This window comes from Aquarana catesbeiana, linkage group LG01 (assembly GCF_042186555.1).
Source record: "Aquarana catesbeiana isolate 2022-GZ linkage group LG01, ASM4218655v1, whole genome shotgun sequence".
In the NCBI taxonomy this organism is placed as follows: domain Eukaryota; kingdom Metazoa; phylum Chordata; class Amphibia; order Anura; family Ranidae; genus Aquarana; species Aquarana catesbeiana.
The window spans coordinates 319636090-319659815 of record NC_133324.1 but is presented as its reverse complement, the minus strand read 5'-3'; the positions used below and the strand labels follow the sequence as shown (position 1 = coordinate 319659815).

Here is a 23726-nt window from a genome sequence, read left to right as displayed (position 1 = left end):
GGAAATACTCTTTAATATCTTTTTCTAATATGATACAGTAGACAGGGTTAGATAGGATTTTCTCATTTAGGCGCCAAGTGCGAGAGCTAGATGGAGACAATGAGTTGGATATTCCTAAGATTACCAAGGAGTGGTCAGACCACGGAACGTCGTGGATAGAGGCTTGGTTAGCATTGTGTATATCAGAGTTTGACATAAATATGAGGTCGATTCTAGCATATGTCTTGTGGGGTGCTGAGTAGTGTGTATAATCCCTTGTTGAGGGGTTTAACTCCCTCCATGAATCAATGAGGCCCACTGAGTGAAAGAGTCTGGCAATCTGTAGGCTCTGTTTGGGGGGTTGTTTAAGGTGAGGGATCCCCTGAGCTGTTTTATTTAGGATCTGGTCGAATGTGATGTTGGAGTCCCCACCCATGATCACCCTACCCTCAAAGTGGGGCGAGAGATTTGCCAGTAAGGAGGAGAAAAATTTAGCTTGGCCTTTGTTAGGAGCATAATATGAAATGATAGTGTAGAGGTTACCTTCAATCAATCCTTTGACTAATATATATCTCCTGTCATTATCTTTAATGGTTAAAGTTTGTGAAAAAGGGGTCTGTTTGGAGATTAGGATGGCTACTCCTCTTTTTTTCTCGCTAGCGTTTGCAAGGAAAAAAGTGGGGTATTTGTTGTGTAGAAAAGAAGGCGAATAGTTTGAGGGGAAATGGGTTTCTTGGAGGAGAACAATATCTATTCCTCTTGAATTATAGCTTTGAAAAGCTTTACGTCTCTTGACGGGTGAATTGAGCCCTTGGGTGTTATGAGAGGCAATCTTAAGTGCCCTCTGTAAAAGAAGAGGGTCAGCCATAGTCACAGGAGGAGTGGCCCTGGGGTGTTAGGTGCGAACCTACCCGGTTCCTTGATGGAGCAGCACTGAGTCTGGGAGGGAGATCTTGCTGTCGCAGCGGAGGGTTTTGGATAAAGAAGGTCTCCCGTGCACATTCCTGAAATAAAAAAAGGGGAAAAGGGGGAAAGAAAGGAAAGAGGGGAGTGAGAAGAGAATGAGAGAAGAAAGGAAGAATAGTTAATTAAATCAATCTAATAACTTCAAAAAAGTCCAGGCGTAAGAGCCCAGTAACTCGATGAACTGGACTGAAAAGTTCAGTTCAAGTCTGAGACCCAAAAACAGCGGATCTCAGAAAAACAGGAACAACCTCAGCCGAGGTTGTTTGTCTGATGTAACCAGTGGGAGGGTCTCCCCTGATCACAACAGAGGGAGTGGCAATGCTGGCCCAGCTGAGCCGCTGGGTCCCCATCTATTGGGGCGATATGGAACCTAAAAAGTATGAAAATCAGAAATTTTAAATATCTACCTAAAAAAAAGGAAAACAAAAATAGGGAGTTGAGCCCATCCTCTATGAGATACATGAGCAAATCACTGCCTTACATAAAAGTGACAAAGCGAAACCTGCCGTAGGAGATACCCTACTAGTAATCAGGAAGGGGGAGGGAAGGTAGGGAGAGGGAAATGGAAGGGAGGGGAAGGGGGGGGATAGTGGGTTGGAGCACGATTCTATGCCCTGGTGTCCCCAGAAGTCAGTATAACCTCAAGTGCGGTCCATCATGAGAACCAGAGGTAAATTTCAGAAATTATACAAAAAAAAAAAAACAACTCGGGATCATCTTCTTCCATCTTCATTGAGGGGAGGTGAGTGGAGAAGGTTCAGGTAAGCGCGACCATTTTCACTGATGGATATAAAAGTTCGGATAGGGTGTACAAATAGTACACCATTACCCCTCATTCAGAGGGTAGAACCTGGAGGGGAAAAGGTATCATCACAGTCCTTGCAGGGCCGAGCGAAGACAAAGTCATCTGGGGGGGAATGAGTCGCGGTGGCGCTTCGGTTGCTGTTTGTTCCAGAGGGGAGTGATGGGGCTGCCTGGAGGGGGTCTCTTCGAGGAACTTGACTTGGACGGGGGATCCTGGGGGGAGGCTTCTCGAGAGATGAATCCTAGTCTCAGGAGTAAGTGTTCACCCTCTTGGAATGAAGAGAATCCATATGATCTTTCCTTGTGTTGAAACAGGAGTCGGAAAGGGAAAGTCCATCGATATTTAATTGATTTCTGTGAGAGGATTTCGAGAAGAGGTTTCAAAGCTCTTCTTTTTAAAATTGTAGTTTTGGAAATGTCTGCGAAGACTTGAATCTTGTTTCCTTGGAAGGATAAGTTGTCCAGATTCCGAGATCTTTTCATGACTTCCTCTTTGGTTTCGTAATAGTGGTGTTTGACCACGATATCCCTCGGGAGCCCATCCTGTCTGGGTGGTTGCAGCGCTCTGTGAGCCCTGTCAATCTCTAGTTTGTGGTCAGAGATATCTGGGATAAGTTCTTTCATAAAGAGCTTCACTGTGTCATGAACATTGGTTACAGCTTCAGGGATACCTCGAATGCAGAAGTTACCTCTCCGATTACAGTTTTCCAAATCGTCAATTTTCCCTAGCGCCATATCAAGTTGTTCCTGCATCAATTGAATGCTGTCAGTATTCTGGTTGGTGCGCGCAACAGTGTGATCCACTGCTTGTTCAATCAAGTCAATGCGGGCCCCCAAGGTCTGTAAGTCAGCCTTTATAGAAGAGGTGATCTGCGCTGCATTTTGGGCCAGGCCTGCAGCCAGCATGTTTGAAAAACAGTTCAGAAGTTGTGCCATGTCTGACTGGTGGGGGGAGTTCAGAAGTGCAGCCTGCTGTGTGGCAGGGGATGGGATGGGATCGTGCAATGATGGGATATGGAGCATATCTGATAAGGCTCTGTTAAAAAGGGATTCTTTGCTGGTAGGGTGAGCAGTCTTGGGAGAGATATTACTCACAGAGGATCCCAGTGTGGTGGTGGAGAACTGTTCCTCTTCAGGGATGTCTGCCATGGGGTCTCTTTCTCCTGTGTCTGCCTGTGAGGAGGCCGCGGCCGCCATCTTGGAAGTAGTGGGGGCGAGCAGGCCGAAGGTAAGTTGCCTACTAACCGCTGGTCGATGTGAGCGGTTATGCATGTATAATTGTGCCCACGGTCCTCCTCTACCTGTGGGTACCTAGCAGGGACAGTTCCACTCAAGATGTCAGCGTCTGGGGACCGCGGAAGGCTCGGCTGTGACGGAGCTCCCGTTCAGAGCGTCTTCCCGGAAGTCCCGCGCATGCGCACTCGCATGCTGGATTTTTATGTAATTATTATTTTAGGTCCTTCATACATATTTGCCCTTCAATAACCTCCCCAGCATGGTGTCTCCTGGCCCTATATTCACCTCATGTAGTCACTTAACAATGTATTTTATCAGCTCCATAGTAGTGCTTTACCCCAAACACCCCCAAAAATGTTTAGAAATGTTATTTTTGCTTTAAATTCAGGCAGAGTGCCAGAGGCTTTTTTTTGGTGGTGTCCCCAAATAATTTTTAGTAACCCTCCCAACCCCCAACTGCTAAGTCAGCTGATCCCAATTCTCTATCCTCAATCATCTATCTGCTGACTTTGCCAAACCCATACACACTATACCCATCTCTTTACTGGTCAGATTTATGGATGAATTCCCCAAAGCATGTAGTGCAAGGGCCTGCCTGTATACTTTCCAATGGTACTGTTTAAAGTTTTTGTATCCTATTATTATCTTGACAGGTAATAGCAGAATGTCCAAATGTCCTCAAATGTGTACAGTGTGTATTTATATCTTTGTATTATGACACTTCTTACCTGTCCAGTGGGCTGCCAATAGTGTAACTAAGGAGGGGCTGTTCCAAGTAATACCCATTATTTAGGCATTCATCTCTCAATGAAGTGAAGAGGGTTACCTGTCCAAGATTTCCACACACCCCCTATAATGTTAGAAATGGCCCATGAGGGGGGGGGGATATGATAGGTGTACCTTATACTTTGGCGTTGTTAAATTCCCCTTAATAAATGCTATCTGGAGGTTGGCCCATAATGTTTGTGTCTAATATGCTTGCCATGTTTCTGATCAAAAATAGTAATGTTTATTGTTTTTTCCTCAACAGTTTCCTTCCACGCCACAGGAATGGCAGACTGTGGCCTCCCACTTTGCTGAGCGGTGGGACTTTCCTAACTGCGGAGGGGCAATTGATGGGAAACACGTCCACATCGTCCCACCACCCAACTCGGGGTCATACTATTTCAACTATAAGGGGTTCAATAGTATAGTGATGTTGGCGGTGGTGTCGGCTAATTATGACTTCCTGTATGTGGACGTGGGGAAGAATGGCCAGATGTCCGATGGTGGAGTCATCGCCCAGTTTTTACAGGCATCTCCAGAATGGCAGCTTGGACTTGCCAGCTCCAGAGGACAATGTTGAAGGACTCCCATTTGTGTTCGTTGCTGATGAAGCGTTTGCGCTGGGGGACCACCTGATGCGGCCATTCCCAATGAGGACCCTCACCCCGGAACAGAGGGTTTTTAATTACCGGCTGTCCAGAGCCCGAAGAGTGGTGGAGAACACATTTGGAATCCTGGCCAGCCGGTTCCGCCTATTTATGACACCCATCCATATGGCGGAGTATAAACTGAACCATATTATACTTGCGTGCTGTGTTCTCCATAACTTTTTAAGGAAACATTCGGCCAACTATGCTGGCTCAGTTGGGCCTGAGGCCGGAATGATACATCAAACCACACTGACGGCGCTTGAAAGCGGCCGTCCTGGCTTGCCCTCCCTGAGTGCCCGTGATGTCCGGTTACGCTACCTGGAGTTCTTTGCGGGTAGGGAGGCTATCAATATGCCAGAAAATCTGTGAAGCCTTTTTATAATAAAACAAAAAAAGAAATTCTTTGTGGACATTTACTGCTTGTGTTTGTTTTAGCTGACCCTGACAGAAATGTGTTGAGTCCCGAAAATGTCGTGATTCTGTAACCTTATTATACAAAGCACTGTTGGCTGTTATTTACTAAAATGCAAAAACACATTTCACTACAAGTGCAGTTGCAACTGCACTGAAACTGCACTTGTAGTGCTAAGAGGATTTGCCCTCAGAAACCCCCATTTTCTCAGAAAACAACAATGACATCACCCCAAAAGTGTTGTAACGTTGAGACAATAATCCACACATTCTTGATTAAGAATCTTTTTAATACCTGCACAATCACATGTGCATTTACCAAAGGTTTTTCAGACAAACCAACATGTTTGTTGTATAACAATTTTTGGGGTAGCATTATCAAAACTCAAAATGTCCATTTTAGATAAAACAGGCATGTGTAAAACCAACAAGAAAGACACAAATCTTGACCTTACAAACGTCACATTTGGTAGAACATGAAGGCAATATCAGACATGAGTATTTAAGAACTGTGTTTGATATTGCGTTCAGATGGGGTGAAGTCACCCCAGGAAAAGGCAAATTTGGAAGATGCACACCAATTTAACAATGTCAACATGTGCTAGCTGCCATCACGGGGGATGAAGGGACGTGTTTTGGGGGAGCAAGCCCTTCCTCTCAGCTACTTTATTATTGAGGAAGGGGTTGCACCCCCAAAACGCGTCCATTGATCTCCCTTGATGGCAGATAGCACATGTTGGCACACTGTGTGCATCCTCCAAATTTGGCTTTGGGAAAAATCACAAAAACATTTAGCACATTGTAGCACACAAAAGAAGAAAGTGATTTGGAGGGCTTTAAACTCGCCCCAAAACATCAATGATGTTTTTATTTTTTGGAATAACATCATTGATGTTTTTCTTGATGATTTCCAATTGTAAATTACACCCCATGATCTCCCCGATCAGGATCTGGGCATTTCCGATGTGAAAGGATCTGGATCCACAACCTCACGATCACCTAAAAAGAGAGGAACCCCAAAATAAAATAGGTCTAAAAAAAATCCCGCCATCCATCTCTTATCTGAGCCTGTGGTCGCAGACACTCACCTGTTGTGGTGACAATTTCCACCACGTCTTCTTCCTCCTGCTCAGATTGCGTTGGGGGGATTTCCCCTTCTTCCAGAGGGGGGGGGGGGCTCTGGTCTCCCCGGATGAGGGGTGTCCTCCGAGTCTTTTCTCCCCTATGTCAAACAAAAATGGTATAATTAGCACACAGATATTTGATGGCAGAACTAGAAATAGGAAACATTGCTTGGAAGTGGGGTACAATTGTCAATTTTAGCAGAGTTCCAAGATGTAGCTTTTTTAGTGTCCTTTGTCAACCTGCAATACTTTACCTATTTGGTACAAGCTTCACAGATGGAGCCCCCCCTATAGTATACACTGGAGCACCTGTGTGCCCCCCCTAATAAAAATGGTGTTCTTGTGTCCCACACTAGTGCTCCAGTGTCCAGATGTGAAAACAGCTGCTCAGTGTCCTCTCCTTACACAGAATCTAGTTTGCATTTCATTCTAGTAACAAAGCCATCTACACAACCCAATTCTTTTAAGACAAGTATAGGGCGTCAAAATGGTGGCCAAATGCATATGGCCTAAACAATGGTATTTTATAGTCCGAAAGAAAAATGTTGGATCCGAACGAATAATGTGCCCATGAACATGAAAGTTGCCATTTTAAACTGTACAACAGTTCCTAAAAGCACATGGAGCAGCACGAACGTAATAAACATAAAGAATAGGAACACAGCACAACTACTTACTTTTTTGTAGCACTCTCCGGATCTTTCTGTACTGCTCATGTTCTCGTAATTTGAGGTCCGACCACCGCTTCCTGAGCTGATCTTTCGATCGTCGTACCCCGAAATTCCGGTGCAGACTACTGACCACTTTCGCCATGATCTTGGCCTTTCTGACATTGGGGTTGGGGTAAGGCCCATACTTTCCATCATAGTCGGCCTTCTTCAGGATGTCCACCATCTCCAACATCTCCCCAAAGGACATATTTGAGTCCTTAAATCTCCTTCTGGATCGGGACGTGTCCGGATCCGGCCTTTCCTCCTCCTCCTCCTCGTTGCTACAATTAGCACGCACCTGCTGTGTCTCCACCATGTGCTCTTCCCCCACTGCGCCGAACGAAAAGGGGCGGGGAATAGACTAGAAAGAACGTCAGGGGTGGGCGGAGTTACACGCATGCGCAGTGTATATAAAGCGTAACACACGTGCGTATTACGTACGATCTGTGAGCGGAGGAAGGAGCATCGGAGGCGCCGATCGTGATAACGAAGGTACGATCTAAACTTGGGCCTATACTGCTTTGAAATGGGAGCCTATATTGTAACAAGATTAGGGGAGTTTGACCTGACATTAGGGTTTGTCTTGTGTTGTGTCTTGCATAGAAAATGGATGGGTTCAACGACCACAATTTCCTCCCCCTGTTCATTGACAAATACAGGGAGCTGCCATGTCTGTGGCAAGTGAGACACCCCCACTATAACCATAAACAGAAGAGGCAGGCAGCGCTGGAGAAACTGCTGGAGTTGGTGAAGCCGGTGGTCCCCACAGCAACCATCCCCTATTTAAAAGCCAAAATTGGTGGCCTGAGGAGCACATATCTGAGGGAGCGCAAGAAGGTCACGGATTCCCAGAGGCCTGGAGCTGCAGCAGATGGCGTTTATGTCCCCAGGCTGTGGTACTATGAGAGACTGCGATTTCTGTCAGACCACACTGAAGTCAGGGAATCCCTCTCCACTCTTCCTTCCACTCTTCCTTCCACCCCAGCTGAGGCTTCCGATGTCCAACCTGGGCCTTCCAGCCAGGAAGAAGTGGAGGAGCCCAGCTGGAGTCAGGTATAGCATTGTTCTACTCATTTCTGGTCAATAAATAAATGATGTTTACTAGATGTTAGTATTGATCACTAATTGCTGCTTGAAAGTGTTTTACATATCAATAGACAGTAGTGGGCACCCAAAATTGGGACAAGAATGAAAAATGATGGGCTCAGAAGGATAGTCTGTTATATTTGTTAACATTCAATTTGCAGCAGTGAGGAGGTGAAAATTGTGTGTGATTGATGAAAAAAATACTAAAACTATGTCCCTTTTTCATACACAGGAAGACCTCAGCCAGGAGGAGGCTGTGGAATGTGGCAGTCAGGAGGAGGCGGGGATTAGTGGCAGCCAGGAGGAGGCGGGGCTAAGTGTCAGCCAGGAGAAGCCTGGGACCAGTCGCAGCCTGACTGAATCTCAGGTTCCTCCCCTCCGCCTTCCATATAAAAGAGCCAGGAAGACGACTCCGAGTCCCGTGCAGGATTTAGCATTCAGGTTGATTCAGGAGGCTTCTGCGTCCCTACGAGCCTTACCCACTCCTGAAGAGGCCTTTGCCTGCATGGCTGCCACCAAACTGCAGGGCATGCAGGAGGGTCAACGCAGGCTCTGTGAGGACCTTATGTACAAAGTCCTACGTAAGGGGGTGAGTGGGGAACTAACACCCAAGACCGACGTGGTTGAGTTGGACCATCCTCCTCCTCCTCCTCCTCCTGCTGCCACAACTCCACCACCACAGCCACCGCGTGTAAGGAAGCGTGGAAGGAAGACCTGAGAGTGATGACCCTGGGTTCAGTCTGGTCTGACAGAAGATGCAGGTCTCTCGTATGACCACAGCCTGGGGACACAGATGTCATCTTCTGCTTTCCGGATCTCTGGGACTTCTGGACCAGACTGCACTCCCTTAGATATGGACTCCTCAGGCCACCAATTTTGCTTAAAAATAGTTAATGTCTGCCCTGGGGGTCCAAGGCTTCGCCCACTTCTGCAGTTTCTTCAGCGTTGCCTCCCTCTTTGTTTAGTTGTGAGCCCTTAATAAATTTTATTTGGGAAATTCTACTCTCCTGTGTGTGTTTTCATCCAAAAATGACAGTTTGTTGGTGACGATTCAGGTACATTTCTAACATAAAATGTGAAATTAACAAGGGACAACAACACCAAACAATCTCCTACAGATTAAATAGAACAACATATCAATGGTGTTGTGGGAACTTGTCACAAAAAACACACACAAACATTTTCGGGAGTACAAATCAAAATCCCCCCCAAAAAAAAACCCTTCAAAAAAATACAAACACAAAAAAATAATCTACATTAAAGCCAAAAAAAAAAAAAAAATGTTGTCAGATGTGAGCAATCAAAATATATTGAGGGAATCCAGATAAATAGTAACGAAATAAGTTTGTGAGAAGTGTGTGTGAATATGAGCAGCAAAACTACTATATTCTTGTCACATTATAAAGAAGAAGAGATTGCGCTGTATTAAACCATTTTTAACATTGCAGCGTGACGAAAGTGCTGTATCCATTGTGAACGCTAAGTTTACCAGAACGAGCTGTTCCGTGCCGGAATTTCTTCTGAGCATGCGTGGCACTTTGTGCGTCGGAACAGGCCACACGCGGTCGGAATTGACGCGATCGGATTTTGTTGTCGGAAAATTTTATCTCCTGCTCTCCAACTTTGTGTGTCAGAAAATCCGATGGAAAATGTCCGATGGAGCCCACACACGGTCGGAATTTCTGACAACACGCTCCGATCGGACATTTTCCATCGGAAAATCTGACCGTGTGTACGGGGCATATGTCTTCATGTTTACAGGAGTTTGAATCTCACTTCTGTAGCTGGCACCTACTTTTAAGTAGGTGACCTTTCTTGTTAGCTTTCTATATTAGGTAAATTTAGACAGGCTGATGCTATTTGCAGCAGGCCTGTATTGTTCGATTTCTCTATTTGAGTGACAGGTGTTTATGTGTTGGTCTCGGGCAATCATTAATTTGTTTGGTAATCCCGGGACTCTCATATAAAAAGGGGGGTCACGTGTTGCCCGGGAGTTGGGAGTCTGAGCCTGAGTCTGCGCCCGAGTCCAGCCCGGCTCTGAGGATTGGGAGAGCCAGCCTGGCTCCCGGAGGGGGAGTTGGAGGGTTTCCCCTCCGGGGAGCCAACGGAGCTTCGCCCTAGCGAGAAGGGTGGAGGTCCGGTCCTCATGGAGGAACAGATGACATCTTGCCGCGTGTAGTCGTGGATGTCGTAGGCCACCCCTGCGGGGAGGGGAACAGGCCACAAAGAGATAAAGGGAACTGAGAAACATTGTGGATGAAGTAGCAACAAAGCTGGGCGATTGATTGTTTATGAGTGGCACATGGACTATCGATCAGGTGAGTGAAAGCCCAAGGAAAAGGTACTGCCAGAGACTGAGGGTTGTTGGTGCACAAGTCAGTGAGATGGGCAGTGATGGCCTATGACTTTGAGTTCAGCATTGCCCCGGGATTCCAATCAGTCAAGTGGGAGGAGTTATTCAGATTTGCTCTCCTTTAGCTAAACCTGGAAGTACCATGTCGGTGGGAAGTAGTGGTAAAAGGGTAGCGGTGAAGCTGCAAGTACACATGTAGAGATATGGATCATTCTTTAAAAGTTATCCTGATGAAGAAGTTATTCAGAGTGACTCTTTATCAATTCATTCTCTATTAAATCTACTTCCATCGTTCCTGATAGAAGAAATCATTGAGAAATGATTTCTTGATTGTCCGCAGTTATGCACAGTTTCTCTTGTATGACTCATGGAAAAGTGACAATGTAACAGAAGAGCATCTCAAAGAAAGTCCTTCTCCCATCTCAGTTTATGTTGATGAATAAAGCATTGAGAAAAAGCATTAAGGACTGTGACTTAAATCTATGGGCTGCGAGGGTTGAGCAGTAAACGTGAATTACAGATATAACAATATTCAGCCGCTCCTTCTGGGGTAAGCGCTACACTTCTTATTGCAGGCTCATTATGTGCCCCACATACAATATATCTTTCTATAGATTATGAGTCCACATGCATGCCTGTATGCACGTGCAATCATATTTTCAAATATATGCATGTGTTACACTTTTGGAGGACTTGGTGGGACCCATACTATTTCATGTGGAACTTTTCATTAAAAATTGATAATTATTTCTTTGCTTTTAGGAACATTTAGTAAACCTGAGGTGGAAATCACTGTGTGTGATTTATATATATTAGAATCAGTATGTTACCAGTTGTACATGGTAAAAGTTTAAGGGGCTACTATATATGGCATACAGGCGGTGTCCCTATGGGGACACCGCCTGTATGGGCCGTCCTAAATAATACCCTGATGATGTAATCAAAAGTTAGTGATAAAATAATTGGGGTCGTCATCTATGTTTAACCCTGCAGGTTGAAGAGTATCTAATTGAAAAATCCATTTGGTCTCATTTTGTGAGATTTTTGTTTTCTTATTCTCACCTCTCCAGTGACCTTTTATTTTGTCTATGGCATAAAAAACATACATGATGGATCTCTTCTGTGGTAGTCTCTGAAATGTCTAGATACACTGTGTTTGTTGACTCCATTTTTTATGTTGTTAATATGTTCTCAAATTCTGACAAAGAGGGGTCTCGTCGTCCTACCCACATATTGTTTATGGCTTGGACATTCTATGATATAGGTTACATGAGTGCTATTACATGTTATTAGTTCTCTGATGCTATATTGCTTTCTTGTTGTTGTAGATGCAAACTTTGTTCTTTTTCTATTAGTCTTCTTACTAACCCTACATGGGAGGCATTTACTGCGTTTGTAAAATCCTTTCGGCTCCTTAAATATTTTTATCTGTTTTGGTGGATCTAGGGCATTATGCACCAATCTGTTTCTTAATGATGGTAGTATGGTTTTTAGAACCTTATCTGACTGCAGGATTGTGAGAAAGACCATATCGAAATGTTTTTTCTTCTTCTTTTTTTTTTTTCCCTTCTATTATCATATCCCTGTTCATCAGTTTGACTTTTTCTTTTAACTCCAACAGTTCTTTTTTCTTATATCCTTTTTTGATAAACCTATTGATTACTATGTTTGATTGTTCTTTGTAATCCTTTTGGTTACTACAGTTTCTATACAGACGCATGAGTTGGCCTTTGGGTATATTCCCTAGCCATTGTGGATGATGACAACTGTTGGTGGGAATATACCCATTTCTGTCCGTGGTTTTAAAAAAACGTCCTGCTGTCCAAATTTCCATTTACTTTATATATCTGTAGGTCCAAATAATCAATACTTTGTCTACTCCAATTTCCTGTGAAGGTAATCCCATAGATGTTTTGATTAATTTATTCAAAAAATATCTGTAGTTCCTCTTCCGTGCCCTTCCATACTATCACAATGTCATCAATGTACCTCTGGTACAGTTTGAGGTTGTCTCTTCTCACACTGTATATCTGTTCTTCTTCCCATTGGTTTAGAAACAGGTTTGCTACACTGGGAGCATATTTTGCTCCCATAGCTACCCCCTTTATTTGGGCAGAGTATTCACCCTTATGCCAAACTGACACGTGAAGGGAGTCAGAGAGAAAGTGCCAGTGATTATAATATAAATCCCCCCCCAAGGTAAGAACTTGTCAGTTGGGGGGGACCTCTGAAAATGGAGGGACCGGGGATGATGATGGGTATGAAGACTTCCATAGGAGGACTAGACCTTATCACTGATGTATGACCCTTCTATCTGGCTGCATCTCCTTCCCTCCTCTGTCCACCTGGCTCTGTCCTCCCCTCCATGTGGCTGCATCCCCCCTGTCCTCTGTCCACCTGGCTCCATCCTCCCCTCCACCTAGCTGCATCCCCTCCTCTGCCCACCTGGTCTGTCCTCCCCTCCACCTCGCTGCATCCCCTTCTCTCTTTTGTCCACTGGGCTCTGTCCTCCCCTCCACTTGGCTGCATCTCTCCTCTTCTCTGTCCACCTGGCTCTGTCCTTGCCTTCACCTCGCTGCATCCCCCGTCTCCTCTGTCCACCTAACTCCATCCTCACCTCCACCTCGCTGCATCCCCTCCTCTCCTCAGTCCACCTGGTTCTGTCCTCCCTTCCACCTGGCTGCATCCCATATCACCTCTGTCCACCTGGCTCCCCCCCTTGCCTTGGGTGGCCACACTAGGAAAGTTTGTGGAGCCAAGTGCTATATGTTTTTGTTTTATTTAACCATGCCCCTTTATTCCCTTCCCACTGTTAACACAATATAACTGTACCCACTGTTCACTATGCGTGCCGCATTGCTGCTCTCCTTGGGGCACCCAAAGGTGTCCCAGTTCTTTCACATTCCTATAGTGTATACTACAAAAAAAATGACAAAAGAAACGCAGAACATGATGATGGTATCTGCCTGTAAAAACCCAGCAAAGGAAGACTGAAAACAGAATCTCTTACATGATGTGCATAGCCAGATTCTGTTTGTGAAGCAGGCTAAATATAACTAAAAGGCATCAAGAAAACGGTAGTTGTTATCAATTATAATTTGTTTTTTTCTTAAATAAAAAATGGACTCCTCAGTCTAAAATGCCCAGGCCTAACTCAAATCCCCTTTTAAGATCAATATGTATGAACTCACACTTAGATGTGCCTTTAGACCAGCACCTAGTACATCCAGCATACAACAACACCTTGGGACGCCGCCGCTAGTACATCCAGCATACTATATATTAGATAAATGTAGCGCTAAATCAACTTGTATAAGTAATAAATGTGCACGTGCATATAATGTCCCAAATAATGCCGTGTGGCTGTCAACACAAAAGTCCACAATCAGGGTAAATGAACCATGGGGCAATACATGCAACTTCTCAACGATGTACTCAGAAGTCTTCAAGGTAAGTAGAAGGATGGAATACGCTTACCAGCTGTGTTGGATTCTATTGCCATAAGCATAGAATCAGTAAGACTTTGTGCCACCAAGGGCAGAAACATGAGGTGATGGAGGCAAGGGTAGAGCCTCCATGGTGGAGGCAAGGGTAGAGCCTCTCTCAGCTATGGAATTCCCTTCTGGTCCACTAGAACTGGGTCAAAGATGGTTTCCACAGATCAATAGTTCCAATCACATTGTGTTTGAGCAGTTTCTCCTGAGCTTATAGTTCTCCGACGTCTCCCCCACCGGGTCCCGACAAGAGTCCCCGGCCGTCCACCACGTCAACAGGGGAAAAGGGGGGGTTAATCGTCCATGCGTGTCTTACAAGGAGTCACACCAAGTGGATATCTCCCAAAACTGGGGAGGAGCGTGGGGGCAAGCGAGCGAGACCTGTCTCCAGAGTATAAGTCAGTTGATCAGTCTGATGAAACAGTAGGAACTAAAAGCAGCTTTTAGTTCCTACTGTTTCATCAGACTGATCAACTGACTTATACTCTGGAGACAGGTCTCGCTCGCTTGCCCCCACGCTCCTCCCCAGTTTTGGGAGATATCCACTTGGTGTGACTCCTTGTAAGACACGCATGGACGATTAACCCCCCCTTTTCCCCTGTTGACGTGGTGGACGGCCGGGGACTCTTGTCGGGACCCGGTGGGGGAGACGTCGGAGAACTATAAGCTCAGGAGAAACTGCTCAAACACAATGTGATTGGAACTATTGATCTGTGGAAACCATCTTTGACCCAGTTCTAGTGGACCAGAAGGGAATTCCATAGCTGAGAGAGGCTCTACCCTTGCCTCCACCATAGAGGCTCTACCCTTGCCTCCATCACCTCATGTTTCTGCCCTTGGTGGCACAAAGTCTTACTGATTCTATGCTTATGGCAATAGAATCCAACACAGCTGGTAAGCGTATTCCATCCTTCTACTTACCTTGAAGACTTCTGAGTACATCGTTGAGAAGTTGCATGTATTGCCCCATGGTTCATTTACCCTGATTGTGGACTTTTGTGTTGACAGCCACACGGCATTATTTGGGACATTATATGCACGTGCACATTTATTACTTATACAAGTTGATTTAGCGCTACATTTATCTAATATATAGTATTCATTCTTGTCACATGGTTTGTAGCAGCTTACTCACTGACTGTCCATCCTCATTTTTTAGGGTAGCGCAATAATTATTCCCTTCCTTGCATCCAGCATACTACACCTCGAGATGCTGCAGCTCCACAGATGGGAAGTGACATTACCAGAAGTTGCCAGATGTGACGTCAAAAAAGTTGTTTGTGGTTTTTGAGTCTTTCCATACGAGGCACACTAAGAAGTTATGGGGACCATCCACTTGACCACTGGCTAATCAGAGGAATATTCTGGCCTAAAGTGATATTAGACCCTTTTACAGATAACTGGGTCATAGAGTGCATGATTTGTGGGGTGCACTGGGGATTCACTTTAGTTACCTGAAGCTGTTTGGATGATTCTATTGAAGCAAAAATTGAATAAAATGTCACTTTATTGGTTTAACATGGGGGACTGTCACGTTATTTGTTTATTGCCACTAATTCATCACTGGACTGGAGGAGCACTTTTATAAAATTTTGTTGTGATTCATATTAAGCACCACATTAACCACCATAGTTCTATTTATGTGTTTATTAATGTAAGGAAGTGCGGCTCCTCTCACAATAAATATTGTTTTAGTGCATAAAGGGGGTTGTACTATCTAGAGCTGCAGCTGGGGTAGTTAGATCTTCACATCTTTGATGGTATATATTTGGGTGTCACATAGCGCCGCTGTCCTTTAGTTTATCATATGTAACTATGCAATAAAGATAATTACTGGAGGTCAGCTTTAATCATAGAAACACTGGATAAAAACACAACACTCATCTATGTATTAAATATTTAAAAATATTATTTATCATATTTGAATAAATATGTAATAAGGAGATTTAATAACTGTTAAAATTGACAAAATATAGTAGGTCTGAATGAGATGGTGTTGCTGACAGAAGCTACCTTGGGTTACTGATTGAATTGTAACAATGACCACAAACACCATCTAGTGGTTCTGTATGGAAACCATTTTGCTATGAGATAAAAAAAAAAGAAAATCCCATGTAATTGTTTAAATAGACTAAATCAAGGTAAAAAAACAGGTTTGCTTTATTTGCTGACCAGGACTTTTTCTGACACTCTTTGTTTACAAGTAAAAATATTTTTTTTTTGCTAGAAAATAACTTAGAAACCCCAAACATTATATATATATATATATATATATATATATATATATATATATATATTTATATATATATTTATATTTATTTATTTATTTATTTATTATTTAGCAGAAGCCCTAGAGAATAAAATGAAAATGGCGGTCCTTGCAATTATTTATGTAACACTTTTTTGTGCAGCGGGTTTTCAAACGCAATTTTTGGGGAAAAGATACACATTCATGAATTAAAAAAACAAAAATATGAAAGAAGATGTTACGCTGAGTAAATAGATACCTAACATGTCATGGTTTAAAATTGCATGGAATGGCACTAAACTACAGTACTTAAAAATCTCCATAGATGACATTTTAAAACATTTCTACAAGTTACCAGTTTAGAGTTACAGAGGAGGGCTAGTGCTGGAATTATAGCTCTTGCTCTGACGTTCACAGTGATACCTCACATATGTGGTGCAAACATTTACGTATACGTATGTGGCTGTGACCTACGTCCACCACTGCGCGCAAGCACGGGGGACAGGGGGAGCTTTAAAACTTTTTAAAAGTATTTTATTACTTTTGTATTTTGACACTGTCCCTTTAAAAAAAATGTTAGCACTTTTATTGCTATCGCAAGAAATGTAAACATCCCTTGCGATAACAATACAGCATGACAGGTCCTCTTTATGGAGAGATCTGGGGGTCTATAAGACCCCAAATCTCTCCTCTTCCTTTAAAAGCAAAATATCTTTTTTTTATCTTTTGCTTTTAAAAAAATGGCATTGTTTACATGGGGCTGGAACCAGAAGTGACGTAATGACGTCCCTCCAGTCCTCCTAGGCCACAGAGATGAGTGGAAGCCATCTCTCCTTCGCCCATCTCTGTGACCAGCCACTGCCAGCGCGGGATCGATTCCCGGAGCCACCGATTGTCCAGAGGACGACCCCTCCAGCCAGTTCTAAAAGTGATCCAGTGGTGACTTCACTGCTCGAACCACTTTTGGCAGAAAGTCCAGCGCCTGAGGGAAAAATGAATACTGGGATTATGGCATCTAGCTGCAGCCATAACTTTGCAACGTCAAAGTGATGATGTATTTTCCCAGTTAGGCAGCCGGCAAGTGGTTAATAATGTAGTGAATAATATACTAGAGCAGAGGATAGGAACAGAATATTTATCTTAAGCACCATTGTTCTGTTTGAAATGTCGCTTTATGCATTGACATACCTTGACAGTATGGTCACCTGCTAACTTTCACTTAGCTCTTCAAGTATTAAACCCAAAAGCAAGCATTTATTATATTGTACATTAACAGTTCTAAGATGTAGTGGCTGTATAAGTTTTCTTATTTTCACCTGATGATCTAGCCAGTAAGTCTGATTTTTTTTTTTTTTTTTAAAGAACAAGCTCTCTTGCATATGTAGCAGTTACAGGAATGAAGTAAACCATTTACCACTGGCAGGGGTGGGTATAATGATGAGTTTTTACTTATTTATGTAAAACTTTATCCCAAAAGGAGAAAACTGTTACTGTAACTGGTCATTAAGTTTTAGCTGAAGTTTGGCTTCAATTTGATAGAATATTGAAATCCGCTAGTACATCTAACACCCCCAAGACTGGCAATGCTGCTGTCCAAAGGTGCCCCCTGTGCTCCTTCACCCAGAGTGGAGGCACTCCAGTACCGGTGGTGTGTTACTGGCCAGATCACCATGTAAAAACAGAGGGTAAAAAGCCTAAAAAAGAAAACTAATGCAGCTACCACATCTATTAACCAATAAGCTGCAATATATTACATTTTTGGTTTTAATACCGCTTTAACTCTTCCACATGCAGCTTAACTCTTTAACCCTGCAATGACATAGAGCTGATTGAGGCAACATAAGAAAAGACAGGAAGAGTCTAGCTAGGACTATTCCAACTAGCACTAAATAGGATTAGAGGAATAGAGGGATGTACCAAATGCAGAAGTAAATGCCAAACGTCCACACGATGTCAGCACACAATTAAAGCTGCACTCCATGCTGAAACAAAAAAATACCCTTGCAGTGCAGCTCACTCACCTTACTCCATCAGGCTCCCTCTATCCGTGCAACTGGTCCAACACTGACTCCTCAGTAAGCCACTCACCATTACAGTTGCACATTTGCCCCTCCATATGCAATGCAATGTTAATGGCCCTGCATTGTATGTGATGATGCTATAGTAGCACCCTCTAGCTAGTGTGCTAGATGTATATAGATTTGTTAGTATAGGAGAAACTGTTTGGCTGAGAGCCAGGCCTGGGTTGAATCTGGGTCAGGGTTGGGTCACTCAGGGAGGCTGAATGATTGTTCAAGCAGCTTCTCTGGTGCCTCTCCCTGTTTCTGGATCCTTAGAGAAGCATCCAGATGTAGTGGTGGTGTCTAGGAGGAGTTGTTTGGAATATTTACGAGGTGCTCGACCAATCCCCAGCAAAAAGGGGCTGGAAAAGGGGTAGGTACCTCCATAAATAGGTATGGGTCATGCCAGCAGGGGCAGTTGGCTGGAAGATGGAGATGGAGTGTTGAGGAGGCTGTTGGTGGCCCTTGAGGGTGCCCCCTAGTCTGGGGCTTAGGTGCTGGAGGCACCTTCTTCAACACATGGAGGAATCCTTTCCTGGACGCATGGAAGCAAGTGAGAGCAGGTCAGCACGTCCAGGAGATCTCCTGAGAAGTCAGCTGGGTGGGCTGGTGAGTGATTAGTCTGGGAGGACTGTGAAGAGAATGTCAGTCTGCAGGACTGTAGTGGAGCGGTTAGCCAGGAGGGATAGTGAAAGGGGCAGCTGCAGCCAGGTGGGTTGGCAGTCCCTGAAGAGGTGGTGCTGGGATCAGAAGCCACAGAGAGGAAGTGCTGGGAAAGTGTAAGCTGTGTCCCCCTATCTTTTTTTGCCCCACTGTAAGTGCTGAAGGAAGCAGTGGAGTGTATAAAGACTGTATATATAAAAGTTCTCCCTGGAATTGTTCAAAGTCAAGTGGGCATCCCATAATACCTTTATCCTTATGCAAGTTTTATTACCCTTAAAAAAACAAAAAGACAAAAAACAGAGTCATGGACTGTTCTCTGACTCTGAGTGACTGTGGAAATTTGGTGTGCCTGGCTGTGTAGAGTGGGGAATCCCAGTTCATCTCCAGCCCTTAAAGGGGTGCGCTACACTAAGGGACTGCCCAAGGCAGGAGCCTCCAGAAAAAGCGCAAAGTGATGGAGCCCACTGGAACAGAAAATAGGGCAAGAAATAGAATTTCTTCTTCTTCTAAGCAGTACAGTAAAAATTGTTTTGCACTAAATTCACCTGTAAAATACCAATGCAGTCGACGACATGTGACTGCACCTAGGCACTGCTGTAGTGTACTTTTATAGCTGCATATCTGCAATGTGAGGTTATCTTTGGCATGTGGTGCCCACCTTTGCCTCTGATGACTGCTATTTTCAAGAGATTGGTGACATGTCTACTCTGTATGTGTGGGGGACACTGTCCTCCTGTGGGCTTGTTCAATAGGAAGCTGTGCCTGAGCAACTGCGATGTAAGGATCTTGCTGGTTCTGCTTTATTTATTCTGTGGATCTGTGCTACACCTCTCCTGCTGCTCCATCAGATCACCGGTCATCTGAGGGGCAGCTCTGACATAAGAAAGTAAAGCCCTGCTGCTCTAACAAACTTACCATGTCCATACAGGGAGGGGCACTTTGTGAAACAAGGCATTGTAAAGCTGGCCATACAGATACATGGAGAGAGTTTGGCCAGTTCCTGATGAACTGTGTGAAATTTGCATCAAGGGTGGCCCTGTTGCCCAACATCTTTTGAAAAATTGAAGGGGCTGGGTTGAAAATGTTGTCAGAACAGCACCTGTATATGATCAGATGCAGGCATTGTTCAGGTATTTTGATAGTCGGTGACATCTTCTGTCAGAATTCAATAGTCGCAGCAGGAGATTCATCTATCTGGACTGTTTAGTAATCTATTGGATTTTTTTTTTTTTCGGACAACATGTATGGCCAGCTTAAGTCGGCAATAGATGAAAGTTCTCTACTCATCTATTTTTGGTCAAGGCTTCCACTATAGGTCTTCGTTATGTGTTTTAAGTGCCTTTTCTTTTAGTGTTTCTTGTTTATTTGAGTTTCATTCATTATTTCTGTTGACTTGATTTGATAACATTTTTAAAGTTCTTTATCATTTCTTGAAAGTGATGTTCTGCCTTGTGGACCATACCTCTACCTTTCAACCCTTTTTCTTCTTTCTCTTTCCTTTTCTCCACCTTACGATTAAAGCTCATTATCAGAATTTATTTGACCTATATACACTCTACTTGTAAACAATATGTATAGTAGGTATAAATCATTTAAATACCTACAAAAGTAACTAAGGAAATGATATATATCTTTAATTTAGGTTTACGTGAACCCAATGTTTAATATTTGAAATTTCATGATATTTACCTATATAAACCCTACTGTAAAACAATGAGCTTACTTTATAGATCCTTGTTAACTTACTTTATGTATCTTTATGTATCTTTATAACATTGTATACTCAATAAACTTCTTTTGACAAGGAAAGTGATGTTCTGCCACTGAATTGGATAGCATTTTCTATTCTGTGTCATAAATTGTTCTGTAGCAACAATTATGAAACAGCTCACTTTATTAGGGTGTCTCTTTGTAACCTATGTAAGGTAATTACGGTTATTTGTTCACTAAAAAGGAGACCTTCAGATTCATCTGCTGAAAGTTTGTTCCTCTATTGTTGTAATAGAAGCATTTTTTGTTCTCTCAGCAAATGTTTTTTTTTTTTGTTTTTTTTTTCCAGGACAAATTTGGTGACACCCAGTATAGTTTCAAAAAGACTGAAATGATGTGAGGGAGCAAACAGTCCCCATGAAAAAACATTAATGTAATCTTCACTGAAGATAATTTTAACACAACGGTTAGTTTTTTTGTGGTGTGACAGTGCAAGGCCCCGTCACCATGCAAAAATAGCTAAAAATGACACAGGGTTCTTAAGAAAGCAGAGTGAGGGACTCCAGAGTATCTTTGCTGAGTTGGAAAAGTTGGTTTCACAGCTTTTCCGGGTTCTGTAGTTCAGTGGCTTCAAAGAGTCGTGAGAGGGATGAAGCCTATGATCCTGTGTCAGGGTCTTGCCAGAGCCCAGCCGAGTGTGTGTGCAGGTATGCACAGCCCTTATAATTTGGGACCTGGCTGCAGTTCATGGCCCCACCCAGGAGACAAGAGGGCTTCACCCGGGAGTCAGGAGGTCCCCTATCGAGAGGTCAGGACATGGGCCCATGTAACAGGAGCTGCAAAAGAAAGACAGTGCTGCAAGAGGCACAGAATTGTGCATGAGCACAGCAGTGTTGTATAATAGTCTGAGGGATAAGCCAAAGGCCATAGATTAAAGTGTTACTAAACCCAGGACCCTGCATTCACTATATCTGGTCTCCCCCGCAGTACAAAGAACATGGAAATGCAATTATTTTAGTAAATATAAACTGCTAAATATCTTTCTCATCAGCAGTATATTGCAGTCTTGTGTGATTTCTATCAGTGTCTAGTTAAAGCTTTTAGCAGAAGTTTTCATTCTCCTCTGACTGTCCTATGAGGCTGCATGACCCCTGACCCTCTGTCTAGACAGTGTTGATTGGCCCTGTGCTAATCACATGCACCCTCCCAACAAAACAAAACAAAAAATCTCTAGCACTCCACACCAAACTGAGCGTATGCAGAGTGACTCTTAAGGCTCTATTCTATCAGCAGATAGATTGGGCATAGTGGAAGAAGGGGAGATTCAGAGAAGACAGGATCAAACAGCCTTTTTACACAATGCACAGGATTAACCCCTTAGGTTCCACAGTGGGTATACCAAGCATGCTTTACTGCATATACAGACTGATTTTAGTGGGTTTAGTAACACTTTAAGCATAGCTCCCAACTGTTCCTGATTTCGAGGGACTGTCCCTGATTTGGTACAATGTCCCCCTTTCCTCCTCATTTCCTCATTTGTCCCTCATTTTGGTTTGATCTATACAGTTGTATTAAAAAATTCACTTTTTATCTTTCAAAAACAGTTTCCCAGTGCTAAACCTTTTATCCAATTTCTAAATTGCTGCATTTATACATTTCAAAAGCCATCTCAAAGGAACAGTAGTGGTTAAAAAAGTCACTTTTTTTGTATAATTCTCCTTTAAGGGAGTGTGACAAGGGGTGTGTCCTATGCCTATATACTTCTGCTAATAGGTGTCCCTCGTTCCCATCTCAAAAAGTTGGGAGGTATATGCTTTAAGGTATGAGCAGCAGTGCTTTGAAAGGAAGCCAGGAGTCTTGATATAATTTTTCCTTTAAGTTAGAACTGATGGTGGAAATCCATGCAAGGGCAACGGTTTGTTTTTAACTTTACTTTTTCTTTTATTAATAGGGGGACATCAAGCCCTGAAACAGATCCTGACTGTCATGGACTCACTGGATACGAACTACACTTGAGAAATATCCCCATACATATCACAGTGTATACGTTGATTTGTGCTTCTCTTTGTGGTTACCTTGTATACTGAGTCCCATAGAAGTGTAATATGCTCAGAAATGAAGTATGTGCATCTCCCACGTGCATAGTATAATAGATACCTCATTCATATACCTGTCTCAGTGACATTTACTTTACCTTGGAGACAGCTTTCAGAATATCATGCAAAATAATTTAAAACATTGTTTTCAGGGGGCCTGTTCAAGTTGGGGAGGAGAGCAGATGCATAAGGGGTCCAGAGGTGCAGGGTCCTGTGTAATGTAAAGGGGTCCAGAGGTACAAGGTGCTGTGTAATATAAAGGGGTCCAAAGGTGCAGGGTGCTGTGTAATTTAAAGGGGCCCAGAGGTGCATTGTGCTGTGTAATGTAAAGGGGTTGTCAGAGAGGTTCCCAGAGCAGACGCTGTGCTGGTGTGTGTCGGTGTGCGCTGGGGCGCGGCGGCGCACGTGAGTGCCCGTGCGCGCCGTTGCGGGTGCCGACATGCGGGCGCGTGCGTGTGCCTGTGTGCGTCGGTACGCGCACGGCGCTTGGCGCCAATCTGCCTATTTAGGCTGTCAGCACATTTGGCTCGGTGCTGTCTCTCTGCAGCTCCCTGTATCCCTGCACCTGCTTACCTGTCTGAACGTCTGATCTCCTAATCTCCACGTCCAAATCTTGCCGCCTCAACCTATGGAACATCTCCAAAATACACCCCTTTCTAATCAATGACACAACAAAGCTCTTAATTCACTCCCTGGTCATCTCTCGCCTCGATTACCACAACTCCCTCCTCATTGGCCTACTTCTGCATACTCTATCCCCCCTTCAGTCCATCATGAATGCTGCTGCCAGACTCATCCACATTACCAACCGCTCTGTCTCTGCTACTCCTCTCTGTCAATCCCTCCACTGGCTTCCGCTCAACCAATGAATTCAATTCAAAATACTAACAACTACCTACAAAGCAATCCACAACTCTGCCCCCAGCTACATCACTGACCTAGTCTCAAAATACCAACCTAATCGTTCTCTTCGTTCTCCTCAAGACCTCCTGCTCTCTAGCTCTCTCATCACCTCCTCCCATGCTCGTCTCCAGGACTTTTCCAGAGCTTCTCCAAGCCTATGGAACTCCTTACCCCAATCTGTCCATCTATCGCCTACTCTATTAGCTTTTAGATGATCCCTGAAAACCCTCCTCTTCAGAGAAGCCTATCCTACCCACACCTAACAACTGTATTTTCATTTTGTCCATCTGATCTTCCCCCACAGCTACTCCCCTTTGTTCCACTTGATCCTCCCTTCTAGATTGTAAGCTCTAACGAGCAGGGCCCTCTGATCCCTCCTGTATTGAATTGTATATGAATTGATCCCCCTGATGTTGTAAAGCGCTGTGCAAACTGTTGGCGCTATATAAATCCTGTATAATAATAATA

The 23726-nt window shown here is 43.8% G+C and overlaps 1 protein-coding gene across 3 annotated transcripts in view; it reads right to left on the bottom strand.

Annotated features, from left to right (window-relative positions):
• LOC141144497 (serine dehydratase-like) overlaps positions 1-23726 on the bottom strand; it is a 139459-nt gene that overhangs the window by 30908 nt on the left and 84825 nt on the right. The gene's annotated exons all lie outside the window — the stretch shown is intronic.